General features: G+C 45.7%; 2 protein-coding genes across 6 annotated transcripts in view; one reads left to right on the forward strand and one right to left on the reverse strand.

The window, feature by feature from the left end:
* LOC130290563 (RNA-binding protein Nova-2-like) overlaps nucleotides 1–14,193 on the reverse strand; it is a 159,436-nt gene that overhangs the window by 59,387 nt on the left and 85,856 nt on the right. The gene's annotated exons all lie outside the window — the stretch shown is intronic.
* The window catches only part of EXOC3L2 (exocyst complex component 3 like 2), a 104,306-nt gene that overhangs the window by 25,217 nt on the left and 64,896 nt on the right, over nucleotides 1–14,193 (forward strand). For 2 of the 5 annotated variants that reach the window (XM_056538373.1, XM_056538371.1), the window contains exon 2: nucleotides 4,100–4,157. The gene's annotated coding sequence lies outside the window, so the exon portion shown is untranslated. Of the gene's footprint in view, nucleotides 1–2,762; nucleotides 2,782–4,097; nucleotides 4,158–13,276; nucleotides 13,495–14,193 lie in introns of those variants that run through there. The other 3 variants (XM_056538374.1, XM_056538376.1, XM_056538372.1) reach the window with 3 other exon arrangements.

The following is a 14,193-nucleotide window of genomic DNA, read 5'->3' on the forward strand; positions in this document are numbered from 1 at the left end:
AGCCCTCACTTCATCCAGGGAGCCCTCACTTCATCCAGGGAGGCCGCACTTCATCCAGGGAGGCCGCACTTCATCCAGGGAGCCCTCACTTCATCCAGGGAGCCCTCACTTCATCCAGGGAGCCCGCACTTCATCCAAGGAGCCCGCACTTCATCCAAGGAGCCCTCACTTCATCCAGGGAGCCCGCACTTCATCCAGGGAGACCGCATTTCATCAAGGGAGCCCGCACTTCATCCAGGGAGCCCTCACTTCATCCAGGGAGCCTTCACTTCATCCAGGGACCCCGCACTTCATCCAGGGAGGCCGCACTTCATCCAGGGAGCCCTCACTTCATCCAGTGATGCCGCACTTAATCCAGGGAGGCCGCACTTCATCCAGGGAGCCCTCACTTCATCCAGTGAGGCCGCACTTAATCCAGGGAGGCCTCACTTCATCCAGGGAGCCTTCACTTCATCCAGGGAGCCCTCACTTCATCCAGGGAGCCCTCACTTCTTCCAGGGAGGCCGCACTTCATCCAGGGAGCCCTCACTTCATCCAAGGAGCCCGCACTTCATCCAGGGAGCCCTCACTTCATCCAGGGAGCCCTCACTTCAACCAGGGAGCCCTCACTTCATCCAGGGAGCCCTCACTTCATCCAGGGAGCCCTCACTTCATCCAAGGAGCCCGCACTTCATCCAGGGAGCCCTCACTTCATCCAGGGAGCCCGCACTTCATCCAGGGAGACCGCACTTCATCAAGGGAGCCCGCACTTCATCCAGGGAGCCCTCACTTCATCCAGGGAGCCTTCACTTCATCCAGAGACCCCGCACTTCATCCAGGGAGGCCGCACTTCATCCAGGGAGCCCTCACTTCATTCAGTGAGGCCGCACTTAATCCAGGGAGGCCGCACTTCATCCAGGGAGCCCTCACTTCATCCAGTGAGGCCGCACTTAATCCAGGGAGGCCTCACTTCATCCAGGGAGCCTTCACTTCATCCAGGGAGCCCGCACTTCATCCAGGGAGCCCTCACTTCATCCAGGGAGGCCGCACTTCATCCAGGGAGCCCTCACTTCATCCAAGGAGCCCGCACTTCATCCAGGGAGCCCTCACTTCATCCAGGGAGCCCTCACTTCATCCAGGGAGCCCTCACTTCATCCAGGGAGCCCTCACTTCATCCAGGGAGCCCTCACTTCATACAGGGAGCCCTCACTTCATCCAGGGAGCCCTCACTTCATCCAAGGAGCCCGCACTTCATCCAGGGAGCCCTCACTTCATCCAGGGAGCCCGCACTTCATCCAGGGAGACCGCACTTCATCAAGCGAGCCCTCACTTCATCCAGGGAGCCCTCACTTCATCCACGGAGCCTTCACTTCATCCAGGGACCCCGCACTTCATCCAGGGAGGCCGCACTTCATCCAGGGAGCCCTCACTTCATCCAGTGAGGCCGCACTTAATCCAGGGAGGCCGCACTTCATCCAGGGAGGCCGCACTTCATCCAGTGAGGCCGCACTTAATCCAGGGAGGCCGCACTTAATCCAGGGAGGCCTCACTTCATCCAGGGAGCCCTCACTTCATCCAGGGAGCCCTCACTTCATCCAGGGAGCCGCACTTCATCCAGAAAGCCCTCACTTCATCCAGGGAGCCCTCACTTCATCCAGGGAGCCCTCACTTCATCCTGGGAGCCCGCACCTCATCCTGGGAGCCCTCACTTCATCCAGGGAGCCCGCACTTCATCCACGGAGCCCTCACTTAATCCAGGGAGCCCTCACTTCATCCAGGGAGGCCAAACTTCATCCAGGGAGGCCGCACTTCATCCAGGGAGCCCTCACTTCATCCAGGGAGGCCGCACTTCATCCAGAAAGCCCTCACTTCATCCAGGGAGCCCTCACTTCATCCAGGGAGCCCTCACTTCATCTAAGGAGCCTGCACTTCATCCAGGGAGCCCTCACTTCATCTAGGGAGGCCGCACTTCATCCAGGGACCCCGCACTTCATCCAGGGAGCCTTCACTTCATCCAGGGGGCCCTCACTTCATCCAGGGAGCCTTCACTTCATCCAGGGATCCGCACTTCATCCAGGGAGCCTTCACTTCATCCAGGGGGCCCTCACTTCATCCAGGGAGGCCGCACTTCATCCAGGGACCCCGCACTTCATCCAGGGAGCCTTCACTTCATCCAGGGGGCCCTCACTTCATCCAGGGAGGCCGCACTTCATCCAGGGACCCTGCACTTCTTCCAGGGAGCCTTCACTTCATCCAGGGACCCCGCACTTCATCCAGGGAGGCCGCACTTCATCCAGGGACCCCTCACTTCATACAGGGAGGCCGCACTTCATCCAGGGACCCCTCACTTCATCCAGGGACCCCGCACTTCATCCAGGGACCCCGCACTTCATCCATACGCTTTCACATGTCGGCAGGGGCTGCATTTATTTTCTTAAAAAGTAGTATTATATGGGGGAGATCTGGGGACCTCCACCTGGAAATAATAGGGGAGATTTTACAAAACCTGTCTAGAGGAAATGCTGCTGAGTTGCCCATAGCAACCAATCAGATCGCTGCTTTTATTTTTAAAGAGGCCTGTGAAAAATGAAAGAAGGGATCTGATTGGTTGCTATGGGCAACTCAGCAACTTTTCCTCTGGACAGGTTTTGATAAATCTCCCCCAATATGTATCCTATTAGTCAAAAAAAAAATATTATTTGAAAACTTCCCAGAAGCGACAATCTGTTTTAGGATTAATTTACGTCTCCTCCGTATCTCTGCCGGATATGAACTGTACCCAACTCTCCCAGTCTCTGGAAGGTGAATTTTCTGACTGTATCCGGTTTTTGAACAGCAGCAGACTGCGACATTAGGCTATGTTCACATTCTGCTATACTGCTCAGAATTTTGGCAGCATTTCTGTGTGCTCAAAACACAAAATTCTGCCGAAATTCAAACCCCCCTTGAGTTTAAACGGATTACACCCAGAATTCTGAAACATTTAAAGACGTGTTCAATGTTTTTGCAGAATACGTAAAGCAGAATTTCCGCAGCGAAATCCCATTCAATTCAATGTGCAGAAAATTATGCCGAATTTTCAGGAAGAATTCTGCACAGAAATTCCGCCGGGTAAACATAACCTTAGTCCGGTTTATAAACCAGGTATGGTGGGAAAATGAGCCGACCTGTGATATTAACTGACTCTGATTGGCTCATTGAAATCAATGGGGTACTGCGAGGATCCGCAAGGCATACGGCAGGAGGGGGATTTAAAATCCTACGGATGTGCAAAACGAGATATGAATTCACTCAGATATTGTCTATTTTTTTGGGTGGCCTGTGTGCTGACCTCTGACCTGGATATGATACCTAGTACAGGTATATAACTGTGTATTTAGCAGCAGTAAGTTATGGAAATGTGTGTTTCTATATATATATATATCTATATATATATATATATAGATATATATATACACTGTGTAGGATCTCTAGTATCAGCGTCAGACATCAGCTTGGAGAGTCAGACTGCAAATAATATTTATCAAAATGCAAGCGGTACTGGCATACAGTGTTTTTGGTATTGCATACTTGAAAGGGGAACTCCGGAGGGGGTAAAAAAAAAATTCAGTTCAACCGGTTTCAGAAAGTTATACAGATTTATAAATTACTTGTATATAAAAATCTTAATCCTTCCAGTACTTATCAGCTGCTGTATGCTCCACAGGAAGCTGTGTAGTTCTTTCCAGTCTGACCACAGTGCTCTCTGCTGACACCTCTGTCCATGTCAGGAACTGTCCAGAGCAGGAGAGATTTGCTATGGGGATTTGCTCCTACTCTGGACAGTTCCTGACACGGACCAAGGTGGCAGCAGAAAGCACTGTGGTCAGACTGGAAAGAACTACACAACTTCCTCTGGAGCATACATCAGCTGATAAGTACTTGAAGGATTAAGATTTTTATATAGAAATAATTTACAAATCTGTATAATTTTCTTGAACCAGTTGAACTGAAATGTATTTTCCCCTCTGGAATACGATTTGATGTTTTTGCTGATAGATTTATATGGATATAAAATTGTCCAGTTTCACACAAATATTTTTGACAGAAATTTCTGCAACTGTTCCATTGATCTGAATAGGTCACCTGCTACAGAAAACAACCCTATTCACATGTAAGGAATGGAAGGGACATCTGTGGTATGTATGAACTCTTGAACTTTGAACTTTACTTTTTTTTTTGTATAACTGTTTATTTAAAGGATTTTGTATCTTAATACAGAAGAAAAATACGACGTGTACAGTGAGCATGAGTACTTTGCAATATATAAAGCAAAATTTGCAACTTTATATATATAAAGGAGAAACACTGTAGAGATGAAGTAGGAGGTGAGAAAGTGGCAGAAAGTAAAATTAAAAAAGAAATAATGATGAAATAAATTAAAATAAATAAAAGAAAGAATATAAAATAGAGAATCTCGCATGGCCATGGCACATCAGTGGTTATTCAGAGAATCATCATACTCCTCCCAAAGCCTCCATATCTTCTGAAAGACATGGAGTTTATTATCTAGTACTGCTGAAAGACGTTCCATCCTATACACCTCTTTAATTTTTTCCAACAGGGCTCGAGTCGGCGGGGATTCGGGAGATTTCCACCAACGGGCTATGAGACATTTAGATGCAGTCAGAATATGTAAGAGCAGTTTAGAAGAGGTGGAGGGCATTCCGGAGACAGGGAGATTCAGGAGATATGTGGTTGAATGGAGGGGGACATGTATTCCCAAAACCTGAAGAATTAGGGATTGGACCTCCAACCAAAAGTGTCTCAATGCAGGACAGTCCCAAAAAATATGTTGTATAGAGCCAGGTCCAACCTGACACCTCCAGCATAGAGGGGATACCTGAGGGAAGAGGCGGTGCAATTTCTCTGGGGTCTGATACCACATCATTAATATTTTATATTGATTTTCCTGGTATGAAATGCAGGAAGATGACTTTGCCGCAGCCTTCCAAATAGTCTGCCATTGGGAGGTGGACAAAGGGGTGCCCAAATAGAAGTCCCATTTGTCCATATAGGTATGTCTATGATTGTCTATGCCTCCTTCAGAGGACAAAATATTATAGATAGCAGAAATGAGGCCTTTTGTGGACGTAGAACCCCTACATAATAATTCAAATGAAGTGGGAGGTGGAAAGGGGGGGCAATTTAGGGGCAGTTCCAGGTAGTGTATAATCTCCCGGTACAGCTCGGAGGCACCATCTGGGAGGTCAAATTTGTCCCGCAGGACCGAGAAGGGGAGGAGGGTCTTCGAGCGTGGATCAATTATGTCAGCTAAGTGAAAAAGATGAGATTGGATCCATGGAGTGACAGTTATAGGGTCCCAACTATTTGGGATCAGGGGGTTGTACAGGAGGGGAGTAAGAAGTGTGATATTAGATTTAAGATGGAACATGGACATGGATTGTTTCCAAATGTCAATCGTCAATTTCATGGGACCCAATAATTTAGGGGAAGGACATATGGGGTCTTTAGACCATATAAAAAAAACTTGGGTGTATAGGGGAGACCCACATCTTCTCTACCTCCGTCCATTTGTTAAAGGCCAGAAAAGTTGACCAGGATGGGATTCTGCGTAAGTGGGCAGCTAAGTAATATTTATGTAGATCTGGCACAGCAAGAGCTCCATAAGATTTTTTAGTAGTGAGGACGGATGCAGGGATTCTATGGTGGCCCCCACCCCAGATAAATTTAAACATTTCAGAATGAAGCTTTTTTAGCATGGTTTTGGGGACATGGACAGGCAATGTTTCAAGTAAATATAATACTTTAGGTAGTATAGACATCTTGACTGTGGCCATCCTCCCAAAGAAGGACAGCAGGAGTGAAGACCATTTTTTCAATAAAGCGTTGATATTATTCAGGAGGGGTAGGAAGTTTGCCTTATATAAAGTTGAGTATTTAGTGGTGAGGTGAATTCCTAAGTAAGAGATGGAGTCAGATTGCCATTTATACGGGAAGGAGGATTTTAATGACCTGAGGACTTCATCAGAAATATTTATTGGCAGGGCTTCGGTTTTGTGGGAATTTATTTTATAACCCGATAGACTGCTATATTCAGAAAGGGCTATATGTAGGTTCGGTAGGGAGATCTGGGGGTTACAGAGCGACAAAAGGACGTCATCTGCAAATAGGGAGATTTTAAATTCCCTTGAATTGATTTTAATTCCTTGAATGTTAGGGTTATTGCGGATACGAGTCGCAAGAGGTTCAATACAAAGAACAAATAGTAATGGGGATAGGGGGCATCCTTGGCGAGTCCCATTTTTTATGGTAAAGCTACGAGACGTGGCATGAGGTAGGCGGACTTGGGCTGTGGGAGAGGTATAAAGGCAGGAGACGGCATCGAGGAAAGGGCCCGAAAGTCCATAAGCACGTAGAGTTGACATTAGAAAAGGCCAACTGATTCTATCAAACGCTTTTTCTGCGTCTAAGCTCAGGAAGACGCCCGAAGCTTTTGTCTTGTTCAATATGTCTATCAGGTCAATGTTTCGTCGGGTGCTGTCCCCTGCCTGTCTATTCTGCACAAAGCCCACTTGGTCCTTATTAATTAAAGAGGGGATGATATAGCCTAGCCTATTAGCTAGAAGTTTAGTAAATAATTTCAAGTCCGAATTTAAAAGAGATATGGGTCTGTAGCTTGAACAGTCTGATGGGTCTTTTGAACTTTACTTTTTATGTGCTATTTATTTACTTAATTTTCTGCTTGGGTCACGTAAACCTTTTAGCAGCTAATATAATTCTATGTTTCCTGAAGAATTACATTACTGTGCAGAGTTCCATGAAGGTGTCTGTGTCTATGAAGTGCAAAAAGGTAATTTGACAATGTACCAGGTGTCTACATTCAGAAAATAGATTGTGGGTATAATACATATTTTTTTTTTAAATTTTTTTTAACACCTTAAAGGGGTACTCCAGTGAAAAACATTTTTTTTTAAATCAGCTGGTGCCAGAACGTTAAACAGATTTGTAAATTACTTCTATTTAAAAATCTTAACCCTTCCAGCACTTATCAGCTGCTGTGTACTACAGAGAAAGTTCTTTTCTTTTCTGTCTGAATTTAGTGCTCTCTGTTGACACCTCTGTCTGTCTCAGGAACTGTCCAGAGTAGGAGCAAATCCCCATAGCAAACCTATGCTGCTCTTGACAGTTCCTGAGACAGACAGAGGTGTCAGTAGAGAGCATTGTGGCCAGACAGAAAAGAAATTTAAAGGGGTATTCCACGATTTTTTTTTTTTTATTTGACTATGCTACCGGGGTTGTAAAGTTAGTATAGTTCATAATATAGTGTCTGTACCTGTGTGTGATGGTTTTCTCGCAATTCTTATGTGATTTTAACCCCAATATTTATTTTTACCAGCATACAAAATGACTGTTGTCTCAGATTTTTCCCAGGTTGCAATGTGGCCGAGACCTGACTCACTAGTCAGCTGATGACAGGGAGCCTGTCTGCTTCAATGGGTGGAGCGATAGCTTGGTGGGAGAAAAATCAATTTGCAACAGCTGTAGGCACCCTGATTGAAAACTACAGGTCTTTTGAATGGATGCAGCTCATTTATGTTTCAATGGGTGGGGTGGCTGATGTGTGGGAGGGAGGAAAATGGAATTATGGGATTTGTAGTCAAAAAATAAAACTGAAACAGGAAATACCAGTTCACAAATAGCTAGCCACAGTGTTATGTAATCTCACAGCATAGCCATTTAGCCCCAAGACAAGCGCAGATCCTTCCTAAGCATGTCCATTACTGCCTGCCAGGTTTGTACTAAAATCACCTTATGGTGGAGAACCTCTTTAAAGGACATCTCCTGTACGGGACCGTGGCAATGTGCAGGAAAGGGGGCATTCCATCGCTACATGACGCGGCAGCCAGCATGCCCTCTCCATTATTCCATAGAGATACATGGAGGGGGAGTGCCTGTTGCTGCTTTCTGTTGGGGACAACATGATCCTTTGGGCAGACTGCCGTGGTCCCGTACAGGAGATCGCGGGGGGCCCCAGCTTTCAGTCCCCCCGCGATCTATAACTTATTCCCTATCCTTTGGATAGGGGATAAGTTATAAGCATTACAGACTGTTGAGACCCAATTAGCTCCTAGCAGGCTATATCTACCCCTCCCCCTTACTACAATAAATAATTAAATAATAACTGACACAACAACAATTTAACTTTTCCGTGGGTGGGAATCGGCCACAGCTTTATTTATAAAATTACTTATATAAATAACAATTTAACTGTAACAAAGACACCGATTGGCTTCTTACCAACCCGAGAGGTGTTGCCACACCGTCCTGTGTGGAGGTCTACCCCGGGTTGACCCCGCTTTCACCGTCTTCTTACCGCCACGGAGGAGACCAGTTAGCCCTACACTGCGCTCCGACCCCCACCCAAGAGATACTGGATAGCCAACACCTGGGGCCACCTCAGCCCCCCGGACACACCCAACACATTTCCTCTCCAGGAAATCCGCTCAACACTTTTCCTCTCCAGGAAATCTGAGGTACCTGCCGCCAGGACCATTTTTTTTTTAAATTAAATAACTCGTGTGAACTCCACTCTCAGACTCGCCCATACACCGAAGAGTGCCGCAGCACTCGTACCACCTTGCGGAAAGCCGCTCTCAAAACAAAAACACATGTGGGAAACATCAAACTGGGCGAAAATAGCAACACAACATGCAGATCGCCCGCGCCCCATGCACAGCGCTACCCTCTCCGGAAACCCAGCCACCTCCGCCGGCTCCGATACAAAAAGAGAGCAAATCCCGAACTCACAAAACCCCATCCTATCAAAGAAAAGCCAAAACCCAAAACAGACAAAAAACCTGGAACTGAATAATCGAGGGCGGGGAGCAAAAGAAAAAAGGGGGAGGGGGCCCAACCGCCGCCCAGTCAACAATAGGATGACAACGGAAAAAACAGTCATCCGCGGACCCTCATGCAGCACAAGCTGCGTGACCCGGATCGCCGGGCCTTTTATTTATTTTTATTTTTTTTACTTTTTTCGTGAAACCACAAGATCGGCACCCAAAAACACAGACACCCAAGTCCCATGGAAGGAGACTAGGAGAAAGGAAGTGCCCCATCCACATAGCCCCGAAAAAAGCTAGCGCAAAACCTCGGATCAGAGAAAACAACGCAAAAGCGACAACCAAAAACCCGACCCGTAGCCGCCACCAAGCGACCCAAAAACTGATAGGAAAAACCGGTCGCCGACAGCAAGGCCACCCACTCACATATTTATACATATTTACGGTACAAAAAGCGATCAAAAACACGTTAATTAGGACTTATATGAAATATATTTATTCAATTATTAATATTTGTAGCTATTTATGTATTGTATTTATTTAATAATTGTATTTATTTTTTTTAATTTTTTTTTATGTATAAAATTATCCTTATTTTTTTTTATTTTTTTTTATTTATTTATTTATTTTTTTTTGCACATACGCCATAGACGGAGCGCTTCAATTGATGATATATTTTTATATTTCGGACATGTACGCACGTGGCGATACCACATATTTGTGTGCTTGTTATAATATACAGTACTTAATTCATGTGCACATACACACACATATACATATATATATACATAGATACACACATATATATATATATATATATATATATATATACATATACACATACATATACATGCACATATACATACAAACTTTTATTGAAAGGGTTAAACTTAACTGTTGAAATCTTTTTTTTTTATTTATTTTTTTTGCACTGACATAGCTCCCACAGGGGGCTATAACACTGCACTCACTGAACCTGACACTGATCACTTGCCATGTATTAACATGGCAACGATCAGTGCTAACAACGATCGATTGCTCAAGCCTGAATTTCAGGCTTGTAGCAATCAATCAACGAGCGGACGCGCAGGAGGCAGGTGAGTGACCCTCCTGCTGCGACCCAGCTGATCGGGACATCGCGATTTTATCGCGATGGTCCCGATCAGCCCGACTGAGCAGCCGGGATGCTTGCAATGTCACTTTCAGACGCGGCGATCAACCTTGATCGCCACGTCTAAAGAGGCAATGCCGGACATCTGCCCGATCGGCGATGTCTGGCATTAGCATGAGTCCTGGTTGCTAATAGCAACCGGGACTCACGGCTATGATGTGCGCTCGCCTTGGGAGTGCGCATTACAGCTGGGGACGCGCAAATGGACGTTAATAAACGTCCATTTGCGCAGAAAAAAAGGGGGGTTAAGCCAGCAGCAGCCACCCAGGGGCCGCCACCACCCTGCAGCAGCCACCCAGGGGCCGCCACCTCCAGAGACGGAGGGGACAACAGGGGGGGGGGGGGGAGACGGAGGGGACAACAGGGGGGGGGACAAGAAGGAAAAACCAGAGCATGCTCATAAGGAGCACGCCGTGGGAGAGGGATGAAGGTACAGGCAGGGGAGAGGGCTCGGGGCAGGGAAGAGGGCAAAAGGAGCGGGTGGGACAGGCCGCACAGGGATTACAGGGGAAAGGAGAGCGGGACTGAGGAGAGGTCCGCCAGCCTCCCGAACCCAACGCCGGCGCAACAGGAGGGGAGGCCAGCTCAGCCACAAGCGAGCATGCCAGCCCTCACCCTCCTGCTCCATCCGGGCCATAAATAAGGGGCAGATACATACCAACCGGCAGACAAAACTCTGGGTCCTGGGCAGATTGAGGGGGGAAGGGAGACACCCCAGCTATAAATACCCAGGGGAGGGCCCCTGAAAGCCCGGGAAACTATTGAACCCCTGATTGGTGCACTCCTTCCCCCCACCCATGGGACATACCACTATAGCCACTGGCAAGTTTTACAGGTGGGGGAGGGGGCTAAACCATTGCCTGTATTTTTCTTAACCCCTTACTGCTCACCAGTCAGGGGGCAAGCTAGTTATGCACAGCTTGCCCCTCCAGAACTCCTTTAAAAAGAAAATAACTTCCTGTAGAGCATACAGCAGCTAATTTGTACTGGAAGGGTTAAGATTTTTAAATAGAAGTAATTTATAAATCTGTATAACGTTCTGGCATCAGCTGATTTAAAAAAATAATAATTTTTTTAACTGGAGAACCCCTTTAAGGACGCAGGAGTTACACATAAAAGCATTATTCTTTTCAGTGATATGACAGGTACGCTTTAAGCTTTTAGTATTAGCTCTGTATGTGTTCCTTTTATTTGCAAATGGCATCAGTTGATTTAAAAAAATATTTTTTTTTTTTACCGGAGAACCCCTTTAACCCCTTAAGGACCGGAGGTTTTTCCGTTTTTGCATTTTCGTTTTTTGCTCCTTGCCTTTAAAAAATCATAACTCTTTCAAATTTACACCTAAAAATCCATATGATGGCTTATTTTTTGCGCCACCAATTCTACTTTGTAATGACGTCAGTCATTTTGCCCAAAAATCTATGGTGAAGCGGGAAAAAAAATCATTGTGCGACAAAATTGAAAAAAAAACGCTGTTTTGTAACTTTTGGGGGCTTCCGTTTCTACGTAGTACATTTTTCGGTAACAATGACACCTTATCTTTATTCTGTAGGTCCATACGATTAAAATGATACCCTACTTATATAGGTTTGATTTTGTCAGACTTCTGGAAAAAATCATAACTACATGCAGGAAAATTAATACGTTTAAAATTGTCATCTTCTGACCCCTATAACTTTTTTATTTTTCCGTGTATGGGGCGGTATGAGGGCTCATTTTTTGCGCCGTGATCTGAAGTTTTTAACGGTACCATTTTTGCATTGATAGGACTTATTGATCACTTTTTATTCATTTTTAAATGATATAAAAAGTGACCAAAAATGCACTCTTTTGGACTTTGGAATTTTTTTGCGCGCACGCCATTGACCGAGCGGTTTAATTAATGATATATTTTTATAATTCGGACATTTCCGCACGCGGTGATACCACATATGTTTATTTTTATTTTTATTTACACTGTGTTTTTTTTTTTATTGGAAAAGGGGGGTGATTCAAACTTTTAATAGGGGAGGAGTTAAATGATCTTTATTCACTTTTTTTTCACTTTTCTTTTGCAGTGTTATAGGTCCCATAGGGACCTATAACACTGCACACACTGATCATTATTATCCCATAGGGACCTATAACACTGCACACACTGATCTCTTATACTGATCATTGTTATCCCATAGGGACCTATAACACTGCACACACTGATCTTCTATGTTGATCACTGGTTTCTCATAAGAAACCAGTGATCAACGATTCTGCCGCATGACTGCTCATGCCTGGATCTCAGGCACTGAGCAGTCATTCGGCGATCGGACAGCGAGGAGGCAGGAAGGGGCCCTCCCGCTGTCCTGTCAGCTGTTCGGGATGGCGCGATTAGCCGCGGCTATCCCGAACAGCCCGACTGAGCTAGCCGGGAACTTTCACTTTCACTTTTAGCCGCACGGCTCAGCTTTGAGCGCGCGGCTAAAGGGTTAATAGCGCGCGGCGCCGCGATCGGCGCTGCGCGCTATTAGAGGCGGGTCCCGGCTTCACTATGACGCCGGGCCCGCCATGATATGACGCGGGGTTACTGTGTAACCCCGCGTTATATCAGAAGAGCAGGACCAAGGACGTACCGGTACGTCCTTGGTCCTTAAGGGGTTAAGGACACAGGACATACCCATACGCCCTGCACCCACTCCCCTTCTATGACGCAGGCTCAGGAGCTAAGCCCGTTTCATAGCGGTGATGTCCGGCATTAGAGACAGGTCCTGGTGGCTGATAGTCACCGGGACCCATGTCTAATGCCTGACATCACATCACTAAAAAACTAAAATCAGTACCGGCAGCTCAGCAGAGCTGATCAGGACCACCACGGTAAAACCGTGGTGTCTTGATCAGCTGAGAGGACGGCGGGAGGGCCCTTACGTGCCTCCATGCCGTCCGAACGGTGGCTCGGTGCTCCAGGAAGCCTCAGCAGCCTGGAGCAATCGAGCATTGATAACACTGATCAGTTGTTACAGTATGTTATGGCTTAGTATCAGTGTATACAATCCAAGGATTGAATGTAATAGTCCCCTATGGGAACTATAAAATAGTGTAAAAACAGGTACAATAAATAAATAAATAAAAGTTAATAAATGTGAATTAACCCCTTCCCTATTCCCATTAAAAAAATAATGTAAACAAAGATAAACATCCAGAATATAATCCTTTCTGGCTGCAGCCTCATCTTTGTCCCAGCTAAACCACAGGCAGAGACAAAGTCCAGGAAATGAGGGCTCCTCTGTGCTCACTCCTGTCTTATCAGATCCTGTCCTATTCTAAAAGAGGATTAATTATATGAAGAGACCCAGCACAGCAGACTCAGGGAGGAAGCGATTGCACGGTGAGTGAGGGCAGCCTTTGGACAAGCCCCTTCCTGAGCAGTGGATGTCAGAATGAGTGAGCAGCAGAACGGAGGGATTTGTGCGCCAAATACAGAAGCTAGACACATAAAAAAGACATGTAAAGAATCTGCATGACCTAGTGAGTAGAATCATTCTTCTTTTCAGTGATATGACAGGTACGCTTTAAGCTTTTAGTATTAGCTCTGCATGTATTCCTTTTATTGGCACATGGGAAGTGATGCATTGTAGTGTAAGTGAAGCGTTGTTCTACACCTTTTTGTGTGTGCTGGTGATGTGTAGTAGCACCAAATGTATTAAAAGGTAGCAGAGCATTTGATAAATTGTGTGCAGGTCACATTTTCTAAAATGTCAGTCTTCATATACACCAAAAAGCTAAGCTAAGTCTGGGCTGGTGTAGTTTTAGGGACTTTTTTTGTGGTTTTGTGCCTTTTTTGCACCTTTTCACAAAAAGGCGCAGTACATAAAACCCTTCCATATCATGTGTATTGCCAAAATCAGTGGATTGCAACTCAAAATCAGCAGATATGTGTAAACCAAAAGGCGCGAAAAAAGGCACAAATAAACCCTGCTTGCGCCTTTTTTGTACCTTTTCTAGACACAAAAAACTGTCTAAAGACAATGATAAATGTCGGCTACAGTTCTTATTGGTTATTGAAGTATAGGGGTATCATTCCACAAAACAAAAAGGGATTAGATCTAAAATGTAACCCTACAAATCAATTCCCGTCTCAATTACACCTGTCCCGACGTGTTTCACCCCTAAAAATGATTGGGTTCATCATGGGACCAAACATAAAATATTTTGAAACCCATGCAG

This window comes from Hyla sarda, chromosome 9 (assembly GCF_029499605.1).
Source record: "Hyla sarda isolate aHylSar1 chromosome 9, aHylSar1.hap1, whole genome shotgun sequence".
Classification (NCBI taxonomy): domain Eukaryota; kingdom Metazoa; phylum Chordata; class Amphibia; order Anura; family Hylidae; genus Hyla; species Hyla sarda.